At 36.8% G+C, this 15,889-nt stretch overlaps 1 pseudogene; it reads left to right on the forward strand.

Annotated features, from left to right (window-relative positions):
- Nucleotides 1-1,417: 1,417 nt before the first annotated feature.
- On the forward strand, nucleotides 1,418-1,820 carry LOC118902029 (annotated as a pseudogene).
- The last annotated feature ends 14,069 nt before the right edge of the window (nucleotides 1,821-15,889 follow it).

The raw sequence follows: 15,889 nt of genomic DNA on the forward strand, positions 1-15,889 counted from the left end.
TAGCCGTTCTGGAAAGTGACCTGGTGCATCTAGGCAAATTGAGGATATACTTACCAACCACTCAGCATTCCAGTCCTGGGTATACATCCTAGAGAAATTCCCAGACAAGGCTGAAAGGGGATTTGTAAAATTATGTTAATGCTAGTGTTATTTATGGTAGCAGAGTTGGAGGCAATCTGGGTGACCATCACTAGAAGAGCAGACAGACCCAGTGTGTTGGGTCACATGCTATACTAGGTGACATTCAGAGATAATGAACCACACAGATGAACACCCAGAAACTTGCGTGGACCTTTAAAATATAATGCTGAGTAAAAAAGTAACAAGAATTTGTTACACATTACATTTATGTAAATTAGAAATTTGTGCACACAAAATAGCAAGACACATTTTCAAGAACATATAAAAACAAAAGAATATATGTTAAATACATTTGAATGATTGCTTTGGTAGGAGGAAAATGAGAATGAAGAATCCTGATAAAGGAGAAAAATAAATTTAAAATGAAAAGAATAAAACTTATAGGAGGATAAAAAATACAAACAAAAGTCCTACAGGTCTTTTAAGAAATTTAAAGTCAGGGGGTGTGATTCCTCCAGCTCTGTTCTTCCTTCTCAAGATTATTATTTCTATTTGGGGTCTTTTGTGTTTCCATACAAATTTAAAAATTACTTGTTCTAGTTCTGTGAAAAATGCCATTGGTATTTTGATAGGGATTGCATGGAATCTGTAGATTGTTTTGGGTAGTATGGTCATTTTCACAGTATTGATTCTTCCACTCCAAGAACATGGCATATTTTTCCATCTGTTTTTGTTGCCTTTAATTTCTTTCATCAGTGTCCTATAGTTTTCTGAGTACAGGTCTTTCACCTCTTTAGGTAGGTTTATCCCTAGGTATTTTATTCTTTTTGATGTGATATGGTAAATGGGATTGTTTCCTTAATTTCTCTTTCTGATAGTTTCTGATAGTTCATCAGTGTACAGAAGTGCAACAGATTTCTGTATATTAATTTTGTATTCTGAACTTTACTGAATTCATTGATGAGTTCTAGTAGTTTTCTGGTGGCATCTTCAGTATTTTCTATGTACAGTGTCATGTCATCTGGAAAGAGTGACATTTTTACTTCTTCTTTTCCAGTTTGCATTTCTTTTATTTCTTTTTCTTCTCTGATTGCTGTGGCCAGGACTTCCAAAACTATGTTGAATAAAAGTAGCGAGAGTCACCATCCTTGTCTTGTCCCCGATCTTAGAGGAAATGCCTTCAGCTTTTCACTGTTAAGTATGATGTTAGCTGTAGGTTTGTTATATATGACCTTTATTATGTTGAGGTAGGTTCCCTCTATGCCCACTTTCTGGAGAGTTTTGATCATAAATGATGTTGAATTTTGTCAAAAGCGCTTTTTCTGTATCTATTGAGATGATCATATGGTTTTTATCCATTAAAATAACAACATCAACAACGGCACTGATAAAACCTCAGAGATCTCTGATCTTGGACCTAATTTGTGGTTACAAGGCTAAATGCATCAAGAAGGTTACAATTGTCTGTAAAGACAGGACCTGTTATGGTGTCTCCCTCAGGAAAATGGTGAAGAAAATTGAAATGAGCCAGCACACCAAGTACACTTGCTCCTTCTGTCACAAAACCAAGAGGGAGAGCTAGCTGTGGGTGTCTGGCACTGTGGTTCTTGCATGAAAATGGTAGTCGGTGGTACTGACCCTACAATACCACTTCTGCAGTCACAGAAAAGTCCATCATCAGAACACAGAAGGAATGGAAAGATCAGAAGCTCACCATGGGAAACACTGCTGGCCTGTAATAAATGGATTCATTTATGTAACCCCCCCCAAAAAAATCCTCAGAGATTTCTAAAGTTCAGTGACTGCTAAAAGAGAAAGAAATAGATTATAGAAAGGAAATAACCTGGGAGCTGTTATCTAAGAATAACCTTTGTTTTCTTAGAAGAAAAAAAAAATCCATCTTATGCCAGGAAGGAAAAGGTGAGAGCCAAGGAATCTGCATTCCTTGAAAGATTCCTGAGTGATTCTGAATTAAATGGTTGGCACTTTAGAAAGTTGCTCTAAAGGGCTAGTCTTGAAATCAGAGCCCATCATTCACAGGCTTTTTCCTTTCTGCCCCAAAATAGGAAACAGAAGCTGATAGTCACCAAGAGAAACAGAAAGCTCAGAGAGCAAATAATAGTTCTTTTTGAACCAGCGAAGTGAGGCAGTGTTAACAAGCATCAAAAAACAAAAACTAAAACCAAACCCAGGAAAGCAACAGCAACAAGTGGAAAAGAAACAAAAAGCAAGTAATAAGGACACTTTAAAGGTATGGTCTGAAATCAAGAGAGAAGGATGGAATTAAGACCACAGCACCTTCACACTGTGTATATGGTAAAGTGAAAAGGAAAAGCAAAGTTTGAAAATGATGTTTGGTATCAAAGTTTGGTAACAAATTCAGAAAGTAGTTAGAAAATGTTTGATTGGATGATGGAATAAAACGTGAAATGAGATTAAAATAAATTGAAATGTATTAATACAAGTAATTGAAAAGCCAGTTTTATCCAGTAACTGATAAGCCAGGTAGCTCATACACAAACAGAAAAAGAAATAAGCCAAATCTCCACAGTCTAGGAACAGAACTGCCCATCTCTATTTCAGATAATGTGTTACCCTATTTATGAACATTAAAGCAGCACTTTTAGAATCTGAAACCAATGTTTGACTTAAAAAGGAGACTCAGGTGACGAAAATAAGGACGTGGATTGTATTAAGATCTAAAGGGTCATCAGAGAAAAAGTTCAGAGTTGCAATGAAAATACATCTAAAAATATTTTTAAATATTCTCTTAAAATTTATATTTAGTGAGAGCCTTTTGGTATGGATACTTTGCAAAAAGTAATTCAGTTACTTCTTAATTTGATTTTTTAGGAACTTTCAGTTTTTGATATATTGTCTCTCCCATTTAAGTGTTTTCTTCAAATTGGGTACAGTAACAACAGCATTTTCATGTGTTTTTATTATGCTAATGAAAAACTTACTTATTTAACTTGGCGTCTAAATCCCTAAAAATGATTTACTTTGAATCGTTAGTCTCCATTTAATCAAGCAGGATGAAGTGAGGGGTATTGGTTGCCATATCTTTTCCCTATAAAAGAATATTTAATCTTGAAGGCGACACTTAACTTGCTCTGAGATAACTATAAGGGTATCAGATCCAGAACATTCTACCAGGACTGGGTGAAGGGCTTCCATTGCACTTGTGGGTGTTCTGTCCCCATTTGTTTCTCTATTTTTTTTGTTGAAGTATGGCTCCTGTTCTAACTTCAATCTGATGGAGGAGAAAAAAAAGAAAGTTTCTCTGGCTTTCCCGTCCACCCGCCTCCCATTTCAGTGGTGCATTAGCTGTATCTGCACAGAGCAGAAACAGGGAATCCAGGTAGAGTCGGTGTCTCAGCCCCAATCCTGAAACTGATGACGGCTTTTTTTTTCCCCTACACTATTTGATTCACATTCTTATAAAGTTAAAGGCAAGCTTGCTTCAGTTTTATCTTGTTTTCGTTTTCTCCACCTCCGTTTCTCAGGTCCGGATGTACTGAAGATTATGCGTGGAGATCTGACACCCATCTTTCCTCGGTTATGGAATCCCAGCAGATTAAACTATGAACACAATAGCACTACATTCTTTTTAAGGGTACTGGAGAAACACTCCCTTCCCCCCTACCCCGCCCTCTTAGTTCAGTTGTACGAGTGTTTGAAATAAATCAGTCAAGTTTAAAAGGTTTTTTTTTTTTTTTTTAAAGTAATAAAGGTATGAATAGATGTAAAAAGTGTTTGGTCGTCATTTTGGATCTTTACAAAGGAGATCCTGAAAATCTCAAGGAGGCTAGAATTCTAGGGGATAATTTCAAAAGTGAATTTGGACTCTATTCTTGGATAATTCATAATTAAAAAAAAATACCGTTGCCAGAAAAGTTGTTTCCAAATCGAGTTCACTCTCCTTCTATCTTAAAACTACACTTGCAGCTTAATCCTGTAGCAGTGCTTTTGTTTCAAAACAAAATTCAAAGTTGTGCCATTAAAATAATGTGCTGAAAATTAAGCAAAATGTAACCACTATAGTTGGAAAATATAAAATATTTGGTTGAGATGGCTCAGAGGCAACAATAAACTAGAAAAGAAGAGGTTTTTCATTGTAACAAGCGCTGTTCTCAGCCTTACTATATACGCGAAGATTAATTTTTCCTTCCCTTTTTCCTTCTCTGCCTCATCTTCCTCCTTCTCCTCCTCTTGCTATTATTGTAATGATCAAACCCCGAGTCCCTGAAGCAGAGAATATCTTTATTTTGCTCTCCATTTTGTTGCCCTAGAATGTAAGTTAGACTTCTTGAAGTTTGCTTGTTGCCCACCTACCTTAGTAAATGCACGATGAGTATTTGTTGAAAGAATGAATGATTGAATGGATGAATGAATTAGATGTCATACCCCCTGATAATAACTCATGGTCTTCCAACCAACATACATTGGCTTTTATTTTTTCCCTTAGATTATAATTAAAAGTTTATGTCATAATCAGCTTCAGCTTTTGTGCATATAAAGGTTCTCTGATTTTGAAAGCCACCAACCAAAACCATTCTTGGGCTTTTTGATAGAACAAGAGACATGTCTATGTAATAATGATAAAACTAGAGAAAATAACCACTGCAGTTATTTGGAATTAGATGAGGAACCCCTAATTTTTGCTTGAATGAGGTTTTATTTTTCAGTTTATGTGGCTGCTTTGTAGACACAGCCAAAACCAAAATGCTTTTCCCTACATACCTCCAGAAAAGGAGATCCTGCGACTCTCTTATTTGGAAATGTTTCTTTGTCAAATGTCCTCCTTCCATAGAACTTAAATTCCCTGAAAATATAGCCTATGCTCTGGTGCAATGCCAGGAAAAAGACATTACAACTGAATAACCATATATCTTTAATGCTCAAATTGACTCACTCATCAAGATTAATCTAACTTTTTTTTCATGATACTTATTTACCTCTCTGAAAAGTATGTTTATAACTCCTTCTGGCCTTCTTCCCTGAGCTTGGTGAATCATCCTAATTTTAAAAGATAGAGGAAAATTTGGGTTAATGATTCTATATCCATGTTGTAAATTTTTTTCTCCTTTAACTACATAGTGCCTATCTTCTTGCTGACTTCATCAGTTTAATGACACATTTTAACCAATTTCAATGTTTTTAATTTGAATTTATTAAAAAAATTTAACTTGCATTACACTTAAGTTTTCTTCCATATTACAAGGTCTCATTTCAAAACAGAAAAATACCCGCTTTGTTTGCCAGGCATCCCTGCCCTTTGATGGTAGTGTTTTTTCCTCTAAATTTCTGAAGTTGTTATTGCAAAGATTTGAGGCAAAATTAGTTCAGAGTAGTTGTTGCCAGAGCAGAGACCTATCTGCTTTGAAGGCCTTTGCCCAGAACAATGTTTACACATAGTAGGCACTCAAAAATATATGTGACTGATGGTGAAAACTACCACTAACTATTCATATGGCTATTATAAGAGCAAAGTTTATATGGAGAAAAATCAGTACATCTATTTATCTTCTTTTTTTTTAAAATAAAAGCATAGTTAAAATAGATCACAAATATACAGAAATCCATTATATATTTTCTTTTAACCTGAACCTCACTGTGACATGTAAATTGACTTGTTTATGTTAATAGCAGCCATTTAGGAGTAAATTCCCAAAGTACTGCATGATAATTAGATTGAGCATAATTCACACACTGTATGTTACTTTGAAAATGGGCTCCTTCAAAAAGGTATCAGCTAGAATAGAGCGTGTACCTCCAAACTGTCTCTAAAAGGATTCTCATTACATAAAACCACACACACAGTGTGAAGAAGATAATGTCGGCACTTAATGCAGAAAAATAATGCAACATGTTCCTTTTTGGTTCATTTACTACCATATGCTACTTGAGTAATGAAAACCTATTTGGTATAGAGACAGACGTGGATGTACTTGAAAATCCTAGTTCATAATGAAGCCTTATATTTGTTATTTTGGAAATGACTACTAAGTGTTCAATTATGAAACATCTCCAGATTATTAGAAAATTTCATTTGATCTGTCCCCTATAAGGACTAGAGGAGGACTTTTAGTTTTCTGTTTTCATTACCCAGTTCCTGTGTAATGAAAATTCTTCCAAATTTGGAAATACCTAATAACTATGCAGTTCTGATAGTACTAAATTAATTAATATTTAAACATTTTATCTCCATAAGAGAATGCTATTAAAGAATTACGGGTTGCCAAAATACTCATATTTATCATTACTTTTTATGATATCAAACAGAACTGTGAATTAAATATTAATTTAAATTATTCTAAAATGTATCAAAAATTCTATTAATTATCTAAATTATTCTAGGTTGTGGAAGAATCTGGAGTACAAATAATAAACTTTATCAATATTTAAACAGAAGCGAATTAAATAACTTATTTAATATTACTGAGAAGCAATGTCTACAGCTCAAATCTGAACAAATAAAAACCATGTTTTGCTGTTTATTTTATGTGATTGCAGGAGACAAACTGGTTCCAAGATATGGAAATAATTAGAAACACACAGGCAAATGATAGCAAATATTTTATGAACATGGCTTTTTAACTTTTCTGGTAGGTTATAAAAAGATTTTATGCCAGGACAAAAAAATTATGATCCACTTTTTTTTATGTAAACTCATTCCATTAAGCTAGTAAGCTTTTCAGGTATTTAGGGTGATTTGAGACCAAACTATGAATCTACAAGTTTTAATTCAGTTGGAAATTTTGAAGTTATCTGTCCAAAAACTTAGTGAATACGCACAATTGTGTGGGATTATACCTTTTGTTTAAAGTAACCTCAAAGATGTTTTTCTATGGTGGAGTTTTAACCTGCAAATTTTTATAGCTACCATTTATTGAGATAATATCTTCCTATTTTCTGTAGTGTTTGTATAAATTAAAATGTAATGAAAAATAGGTACTTGCATGTAGCCCCTAAAGCCTCATACAACTAAAAACAGTCGTTGTTAAATTACAAAGGGAAAAATAAAACAATTCACAGTGGTACTTCGCTAATGCTGAATTTTAAGTAAATATCAAAAAGCAATGAGGTCAAACAAAGTGTTTTACTAAATGGTTAGAAAACTAACTGAGGCCTTTGAAATATAAGCAACACCCTCTTCTCTTGATTATCCCTCTCCCACTTATATTATACTAGGTATTGTCTGAATCAGAAAGAATCTAGGGCAGAAACAATGTGAATAAGGGAACAGGAATTCTGTACTTTAAGTTCCAGGTATCAGGAGCATGTCTTGCCTGTTGCAATCTTAGTCCTAGATTATAGAGCACTTCCTATGAGACAGCCAGAGGAAGATGGAATTTCTCAAGCCACTGGTGCTACCTCTAGGATCTTGAAGTAGAGCAGTATGGCATTAAGGAGTAGACATAGGCACAAGTCAAATAGAATCTTGGTGGATGGAGGCTCCAGGTTGAGGTTGGCATGGGTGGTGCCAAGTAAAAATGAAGAAGAAAATGGAAGGAGAAGTTAAATAAGCGTTTTAACCCTTCAAGTTTTATCTTATCTTTTCCCTTTCCTTTTCTTCTTTCCTTATCGCTCTCTAAAATAGTTTGGGTTGGACAGGAGTGTCAATGTGATTGGTTTCCAGGGAAAGAAAAGAGGAAAGAACAGTTGGCCAAATGGTATTTTTCCTACTTTTCTCCTCATTCTTAGCTTTGCTTCACTCGTAGATGTTCTGTTCCCATCTCCCAACCCACCTCCCCATTTCCGATCTTCGTTCTCTTTCCCCAAGCTTAGGGTGGAAGGGGCCGGAGGTAGTAATCCATAGAAGACAATCATTCCGCCATCTTTCTTGCCCTTCAACTCTCCTGGCTTTTAGAATGAGAAGTAAAGGACATGTAAATTTTCTTTTCAACACTTGTATCTCCTTTCTACCACTGGCTGCATAATTGTCCATCCTGTCAGCCTAAACACTACTGCTATACTGTGCTGGGATTTGGGGCCTTGAATGTACAAAGTACCTTCTGGAAGAGAAAATTCTGGTCCTACTCAGAGCTGTACTGTTAAGTAACCTCCTCATTTTTTGTGTAATCCAAATAAATATTGCAGCCCCAAGAAGTCCAGTCTAAATATGGCATGATACTCAAAGAAACACACTCTAGCAAACGATGGGAGTGAAAAGGAATCCAGATCTTTACTTTCAGTTCTCAAAAATCGTGAAAGGAAGTCCTGTTTAAAAATTGAGGGACTTCCCTGGTGGTCCAGTGGTTAAGACTCCGTGCTTCCATTGCAGGGGACACGGGTTCGATCCCTGGTCGGAGAACTAAGATCCCGCATGATGCATGGCGCGGCCAAATAAATAAATAAATAAAATAAAATACACAGTTCCACTCTTTAAATCCACTTTCCACTGTTCCTCTTGTTCTACCGCTTTCTCACTTGCTGCTTTGATACCTCTTTCTCTCTACCTCCAGACTTTCAATTCCCCATCATAAATTGCCTATGGTGAGGGCCTTTTTCTTTTTCTACTTTTCTTGTTCCTTCAAACTCATCCTATGCTCTCTCCAGTAAATTTCTATCCTTTCTTTTTCTTTTTCCCTAGCCTTCAGTCTCTTATCTGGTTCTCCTCTCCAACAATTCCCGCAATGTGGCTGATAAGGTTAGGGTGGAGATGAGGGCATGGGGCCTGGGGTGGGGAGAAGTAAGGAATTTAAAGATGCTCTGAATACTCACACATTCATAACTTTTGCCCTTATTATAACATCTTTAATTACCTTATTCCTCTGGTGTCTCCTTTTCAATTTCCAACATATTCAAGTCTCTTATCATCCTGAATAATTCCCTCAAATTTCCTTAAAATCCAATCTTTCATCCTAATCCTCAGACTCAGACAACCCATAAAAATAGCTCACTCATGCTGCCCTCACTTTCTAATCTTCCTTTTTTTTTTTTAAATCCCACTGAAGCCTGGCTTCCAGACCTGCTTAAATTACCAGTCACCAAATTTAATGGCCTTGTTTCAGGCCTTAATCTACTTGACTCCTCTGAAGGCTTAGCTTTCTTTTCTGAAACTTTCCTGTTTCTGTCTCCCCAAAATATTTGTGTTTATTTCTCCAATTACTTTTCTTAGCCCTCTTCTCTTCTCTTCTTACCATACACACATTCCAGAGTATAATTTCAACCATTTTCAGGATGAGTCCCAAACCTTTAACTCCAGCCAACCTTTGCTAGAGAGTTACCAGAGGCCCCTTAGAGTCTAATGAAAGACATCAACAACAGGAAGAAGAAGAAAAAAGACAACTAGGTAACAAGTATACTAAATTTTATATTTATATTTGTTTTTTCAGGCTTTACAAACTCTCTGAAATTCACCCATAGACAATCTGCCAATCTGCTCCAGAGTGATACACTCAACTGCTTATTAACATCTATAGCTAAATCTTCTTTAGGTTCCATAAGTTTGGTCCTTCAGGTCCTCAGTGTTTCCTTGGACTCCTTTCTTCATCAAAGCTATATCAAGTTCCTCCCAATTTCACTTTCAATTAAGGGCATCACTACTATCCAATGGCTCACAAGCATAATTCACAATGTCCTTCTTTCCCACACAGGATATACCAATATGGCACCAAGTCCTGATAATTCCTTGGAAACATTTCCTTTTCATCTACTGTATTCGTCATTTCATTCTTCGTCTTCTGGAATATTACCTTGTCCTCCAACATTTCGTTCTGGATTTCCCTCACCATAATTCATCTACACATTGTCAGCAGAATCGTCTTTCTAAAACACAGATCTAATTCCATGCTTTTGATGGCACCTTGTTGCCTTGAGCAGGGGTCACAGAATCAAAGGCCCATAGGAGTCAGAAAAGGAATATAAATCAGTGAAGCAATCTGGGTCAGAAAATAGCTGAGAGGCATGGTGACTGTGGAGACAGATGCTGCTTAGTTCTTGCCATTTGAACATACTTAGCTCTAATTATTTAAAGTGTGATTTAGGAAAAACCATCAAGCACCATGAGGGGTCTGATGCCTTATCCTCCTACATTTTAGCCTGCTACAGTTTCATAGATGCTGGTGGAACACAAGAGGGATAAAAGACATTATTACTTAAGGTCATAGCAACAGCCAGTGTCAGCTTGTCTCCTGGTTCCTGAAGTCCAATTCCCAAAAGGTTACATGAAGAGGGTCATGAGAACCTGCATACGTAGTGGGTTGTGTTACAGGAGAGAAACCCTGGGCTTTGGAACCTGAGCATTTTATAATAGGCAGTATGCTTGTCTGCCCTCTACTCTAGAAGGGGACACTATCTCTAGCTTCCAACTCTGTTCACTATACGAACATCCTTGCAAAGATAGTATGGAACAACAAAGGCCATCAGTGCTTCTGCTTGTGTGATGTGCAGAGACATGAGAGACCCATGAAGAATTATCTCTCAACAACAACAACAAAGATGTGTTTTTGCAGCAGATCTGACCTGTGGGATTTGAGTCTGTGACCTATGGTATAGAGCCAAGGTCATCAAATGACAGCCTGCAGGCTGGTCATTTATTTTTGTAAATAAAATTGTATTGGAACACAGCCATATCCATTCATTTACTTGTTGCCTATGGCTGTTTTTGTGCTACCAAGGCCAAGTTGAATAGTTGTAACAGAGACCAAGCTTCAAATATTTACTCTCTGACCCTTTAAGAAAAAAGGCTACTTTTTTCTTTATTGTCTAATGGTATAGAGGATAAAATATTAGCATGTGATCTAAACTGCTTTAATCAAACACTTGAATCAACAATTCATTCATTCATTCACTAAACAAATATATTTTGTAGAGTTACTATTATCAGACATGGTATAAGATGTTGATGCCACTGAAACCAAAAATGTGGCCCTTATTTTGTAGAGACTCCAGACCTAATGAAGGACACAGTCAACAGCATAGTGAAAATGATATAACATGGACTTCCCTATGACAGCTGTAACCACGTGGACTTATGGGAGTCCATAGGAGGGGCACTGATGCGGGCCAGGAGAGTCAGAGAAGCTTCCTAAAGGAGAGAGTCCTCAAAGATAAGGAGGCTTCCCTAGATGCAGAAAGAAGTAAGGGCAGTCCAGATACAGGAAGCAGAGTGTACAAAAGCTTGGAGACTTGAGAAAGATGATACCACTGGGCCGATGTGCTTGGTAGAGAGAAGACGTCAGGTGCAAGGAAAGGCAGCGGGGGTTCGGGAGGAAGGGTTTGGGTAAGTGAGTGGGGCCAGTCTGTGAAAGGCTTTGACTGCCTTGTGGAGGAGTTTTTCCTGAAACCATGAGAGCCTTTGAAGTAGAATTATATGGCGTTGTTTGGAGGTTAGTGAAATTGCAGGTAGAAAGTCCAGTTAGGATACTGTGGCATTGGCTCAGACAGAAAATAATCAGCACCAGAATAAAGCAGCAGGGGGAGGAGTGAGCGGTAGGAAAGGAGAAGAGGGGACAGGATTAGATGTTTACATTTCCCCTGCACCCTGTTCTCCAGCCACATCAAATTATTTACCTTTCCTTGATTTCAACTTGCTTTTGTGTGTGTGTGTGTGCGTGTGTGTGTGTGTGTGTGTGTGTTTGGGGGAGAGGGAGCTCTTTACATACTTGGAGTCTCCACAGGACGATAAGCAACCTAAAGGCAGACATCTTACCTTGATCATCATTATATTCTTAAAGTACCACAAAGATCTTGGTACTCAACGGATGTTCAGTACATACCTGGTGAATGAGTGAATGAATGCAATTTTACCTTTTTCCTCCTCATTCATTAAAAACTCAGCCCCAAAAAGAACTTCTCCTTATGAAGCTAAATTCCCCTTTCTCTCCTGCTACTTTCATCAGAGTATGGTACTACTAGAGTAGGTTGCATTATTACATTAAATCCGAGGGAATAGTGATGGAGAATTTTAGAACTCACAAGGGAAGTTTTATTCTATTTCCTATCCTTAGTGCCTGGCACAGTGCCTAACACATACTACATAGCCATTGCCTAATTAATGTTCATAAAATGAACATGTATTTAGACTTTAAAGGATTGATCTCTGATGAATCCATCATCTTTCTAAACAATTCAGACTGACTATTCATCATCCTATTTGGCAATCCAATCCCTGATTTGGTTTTCAACTTTGATATATCTTTAGCCTGACAACAATCTCACTGTTGGGCTGTATAGAGCTGATCATAGCCCCACTATTTCTGTGCCTGATCAAATGAGTAGAAGTTTAATACAGTGTACACCTCAGGCAAATTGGATGGCGTCATGAAGGCTAAGAACCATAACGACAAAGAATAAAAGCAGTTGCTTGTTTGTGTTATAATTGTATAGGCACTGTTTTAGCTACCATCTACAAAATTAAAATGATAGTAAGTTTTTCCCGAGTGTAAAGTATGAATAGTAGGTGGTTAGGGGGTATTTTGGACTTACAGTATCTTTCACCAGCAGTGGTTTGAAGAGTCTTGATGTTGCTGCTCTGTGCTTTTATCCCCTCTGAGAGCGCTCCATTTGCCTCATTAACCATAGGACTTGAATTAATATGAATTATTGAAGCTATTTTTTGTTGTCTGCTTTTTTAAAACCATTTGGCTAAACATCATTGCTCCTTTCACAGGAAATGTCGATTAACCCTTTAGGATGATTGTGTAAAATAACATAATATTTCCAGTTTTTTAAATTGCCTGAAGACAGAGTTAATAATGACATATAGATTAATTATTATGGCCCTTCTTCCCACTTCCATGGGGAAGAAAGAAGTGCTATGAATATACAAGCAATGGAATTCCTACGTGGTTACCATATATATATATTTTTGCCTTGCTCTATTTTCTTTCTTCTCTCTTTTACACATCCCTCCTCCTATGACCATTCTTATCATGTCACCATCAATCTTGGATTTTATGCTTCTGAACATTAAAAATAAACCAGGGGGCTTCCCTGGTGGCACAGTGGTTAGGAGTCTGCCTGCCAATGCAGGGGACACGGGTTCAAGCCCTGGTCTGGGAAGGTCCCACATGCCGCGGAGCAACTAGGCCCGTGAGCCACAACTACTGAGCCTGCGCGTCTGGAGCCTGTGCTCCGCAACAAGAGAGGCCGCGATAGTGAGAGGCCCGCGCACCGCGATGAAGAGTGGCCCCCACTCGCCGCAACTGGAGAAAGCCCTCGCACAGAAACGAAGACCCAACACAGTCATAAATAAATAAATAAATAAATAAATAAATAAATAAATAAATAAATAAATAAATAAATAAATAAATAAAAATTTAAAATAAAATAAACCAGGGCATAGTCTTAGACATTCAGCCACAAGAAAGTTTGGGAAACCTTATCGTTTGTCTCATAGCGGAGCTTTAGTCATTCACAATTGACTGGCTAAAGAACCCCATTAGGTATTGTTTGATTTAGATGTATAAACTGGCTGGACCCTAACTGACAACCATTGTCAAGATCCATAGATCCAGAGCGAGTAAACCAGACAGACAGTGGACCTTACGTACTGATTCTTAAATATACATACATCCATGCCTGAGTGTGCTGCCATTACACTATCTGTTTTCAGTATCGCATTATCTTCTCCAGTCAATTTTGTTGACTGTGTCTCTCATGCCTGAAGTAAACTTTACAGGAGCAAAGATGAAAGTCACTGCTCTAGGTTGTATATCCTTTTTCCAGAATTCTCAACTTGGAAACACTTAGGTAGGGATGATTCATAGCTCTGTGTTCAAACCTGATCACAAAGGAGACAGTATAAAGAAATGAATCTTGACTTCATAATAGTTACCTCTCTAAACTTCTGAACAAGTTAAAATACTTCTTTCGAGAAAATTTCTTCAATTGTAGAAAGTGAAGTTCTATGGAAATTAAATGGGATACTCTATGTAAAGAGCTTAGAAGAGTGTGGGCACATAATACGTCCTCAATAAATGTTAGTTATTATTTTCTCACATGAACCTTAAGGAAACTTGGGTACTCCTGGTTCTTGCTGACTTCCAGAGCAGTCAGCAGGCTCTGTAAACTTGCAGTGGGCTTCTCTCAGTCTTCCAGAATTTTCTGCTTTAGTCTGCAGGTATGACATGGAATCTGATCATATTTAAACATTGAAGGGAGGAAGGAGGGAAGGAAAGGAAAAAAAAACAAATGGGGGAGGGAAGAAGGAAAGAAAGAAGGAAGGAAGGGAGGGAGGGAGGGAGGGAGGAAGGAAGGGAGATACTTTTTTCTCACAACCTTTAACAGGCTATTGTCAAGAAAGTTTCACCAAATAGTAATTAGCAAACTGTTTTTAAATTTTTGCAAAAATAGTTACAGATGAAACAGAAAGCTATGTTTTAACACATTGCAATATTGTGTCATGTTTATCTTTACTCAGTTGACTCAGCAGTTGGTATTGCCACCCATCACCTTATCAATATGCAAAGCTTAGTTTTCTATTTCCAATATGTATTTTAAAAACATATATTAAACATTTCCCTACATATAGCATAGAATTTTTCTTATAATATTGATATTTTAATAATACTTCTGCTTAACCCTGAAACTCTAGTTTTTCCATAACACTGTAAAGTCATTTAATATCTTATTATGCAAAACCTATGAAAATTATACCAAAGAAGAAGATAAAACTAAGACTTAGGTATTTCTTCCTGGTTCTAAAAATGAAGTCTTTAGTCAAGAGAAGTTAAGTATGTATATTTACCCATGATATAATTTAGAAAGGAGAAGCAAAAACAATTGTTAAGACTTTTTAAAACTCTCATGATTATTTACTATGATATTTATAAGCTTTTTTTTTTTGGAGTGGAGAAAGCTACAATGAGAAAAACCATAGTATGAACTATGAGGATAAAGTAGACTATTTGGTCTTAGCTTTGGACAAATAAAATACTAAAATCCCGTCTACAAAAGAGACACCTGGTTGTATTTTACAAATGTCATGTCTGTATAGCAGCTGATAAATATGTCTACATTTAACATTGATATGATATTAAAATTACTTCCAATTTAAAAAAATTTTTTGACACTGATAACAGCCAAGCTGAAAGTGTTAGGCAAAGTTTAAAATAGGCACTGAGAAGACACTTTTCTATTCCTCCTGTTGGTCATTGATATAATTAACTGCCAGCAGCAAAGTTAGATATGTATTCTGTGGCCTTGAATTTGAGTACAGCTAACTGGCCCCTATGGGGCTAATGCCCATGACTTTGCCTTTTTATACTATACTTAATAGTACAGAAACATAGATTTTGTTTGGCTCCTAAAGGGTTTGAGCATTCTCCATCTAGTCTTCTTTTAGATACCTATTCTGATTTTTTTCTTTTCTCTCAGTTTTCAAGGAAAAAAATTTGGCAATAATTGGTAAGTGCTGATTTGATAAACTTTAAAAAAATTATATAGGCAATTTTTTCCCCTCTCTAGTAACAAAATATCAGAAATACTCGAGAGAAAAAAAAGGAAATGTCCTGGCATTCCTAGAGGATGTTGTTCTTTATGCTCCCTTTAGGCTAAGAAATGAGATGCTATTTCTTCTTCCTTGTTCTTAAAAAAGAGAGAGAATGAAAAGAATAGATCAGGAGAAGCTTCCAGTTTTTCAGTCTTGTTACTGTGCCCTTCCCACCGGTACAGAACCCTCACATTTCTCCTCTGTCCTCCTTTTCTCTCACTAGCAACAGTTTCCTGGGGACAGAGACACTGATAATGAAAATAGGGTCACATTTGGAGATAGTTAGGTGATATATGTTAATATCCACTCTGGATTAGCTGGGATCACCAATTTCATTCCTCTTGTTATCTATACCCTATGAACTGC

This window comes from Balaenoptera musculus, chromosome 10 (genome assembly GCF_009873245.2).
Source record: "Balaenoptera musculus isolate JJ_BM4_2016_0621 chromosome 10, mBalMus1.pri.v3, whole genome shotgun sequence".
Lineage (NCBI taxonomy): Eukaryota > Metazoa > Chordata > Mammalia > Artiodactyla > Balaenopteridae > Balaenoptera > Balaenoptera musculus.